The sequence below is a fragment of the Lupinus angustifolius genome, chromosome LG05 (assembly GCF_001865875.1).
Source record: "Lupinus angustifolius cultivar Tanjil chromosome LG05, LupAngTanjil_v1.0, whole genome shotgun sequence".
Taxonomy (NCBI): Eukaryota; Viridiplantae; Streptophyta; class Magnoliopsida; order Fabales; family Fabaceae; genus Lupinus; species Lupinus angustifolius.
The window spans coordinates 8,454,239-8,455,612 of record NC_032013.1 but is presented as its reverse complement, the minus strand read 5'-3'; the positions used below and the strand labels follow the sequence as shown (position 1 = coordinate 8,455,612).

At 39.6% G+C, this 1,374-nt stretch overlaps 1 protein-coding gene across 3 annotated transcripts in view; it reads left to right on the top strand.

The window, feature by feature from the left end:
* The window catches only part of LOC109347637 (myosin-15-like), a 39,690-nt gene that overhangs the window by 23,334 nt on the left and 14,982 nt on the right, over nucleotides 1-1,374 (top strand). The gene's annotated exons all lie outside the window — the stretch shown is intronic.

The following is a 1,374-nucleotide window of genomic DNA, read 5'->3' as shown; positions in this document are numbered from 1 at the left end:
TCCTCAAGGTCCCACCGTACTTCTCGAATTCCTCCAAAAACTCCTCTACTGAACCTGTTTGTTTGAGAGATAACAACTGTTCGAATGGATTCTGAATCACGGCGAATCACGGCGATCTTGAACCCTTCCCAATTGGGTCTCAGAGTACACTTCTCCCACCATTGGTACCAACTCAATGCCTTCCCCTCAAGTGCCATAATGGTCACTTGCATCTTCTCATCTTTCGACAATTCTTTCAACTGAAAGTACCTTTCCAATCGGTGAGTCCACTCGAATGCGTCATCGCCAGCAAAAATCGGAATCTCCCACTTCTGCCATTTCTCCTGCTGGTGCGCATCCTCATCACGTTCTTGTTTCCAACTATCACTGTCTCGTGCCATATTTCGCGTAGACACCATTAACTAACAACCAATCCTCGAATTCTCAACAAGAATTCACACAAATCCCGATCTGAATTTTCTGGATTTCTGGCAAAAATTCATGAATTCCTAATTTCTGAATTTCCGAATCTAAATTTCTGAATTTCGAAAATGAAATTCTAACACCAAACAGCAGTAGCAATAGCAGTTTTTGAGGGGGGATGTTAGGCAAGGATTCAGCACAATCCATTTGATCTTATTGGCTATAAATGTAAATGGTTGATTTCCTATTATTAGTTATATAAATTAGGAAATCATATATTCACATATTCATTGTATTTATTTAGGTTTCCTAATATTCAGACTACGAAATAGGAAATGCAATAATCATGTAATTATTAGTTGTAAATGGGGAAGATTCCCATTAAAGAATGATGTACTATATATATGAGGGAGGAATAAGAGAAAAAGGCATTAAGCCAATTTTGTGATATGGTATCATGAGTCCTTTAGAGGCAACAGTGAGTTTTATTTGTTCTTGGCCTTTTTTTTAGTCTCATCTGGTTCTTGGCTTCTTGATTTCTGGGTTCTTGTTTCCTTGATTTTTCCATGGCCCTTGAGAATTTCTGTGCTCGTTTTAATGGGAAAAACTATTCTGCCTGGGAGTTTCAGTTTAAGATGTTCCTGAAAGGGAAAGGACTATGGGGTCATATTGATGGATCTTCTCCTGCACCCAATGCAATGGCTGAGTTAGCTGCGTGGGCCACAAAGGATGCACAGGTTATCACTTGGATTCTAGGCTCAATTGAGTCTCAAATGGTTAACAACCTGCGTTCATTTTCGACTGCTAAGGAGATGTGGGATTACTTGAAGCGCATCTACAATCAAAACAACACTGCTAAGCGCTTTCAATTGGAGCTAGACATCGCTAATTACAAACAAGATAATCTGTCCATCCAAGATTATTACTCAGGATTCCTTAACCTTTGGGCTGAACACTCAGCCATTCTACATG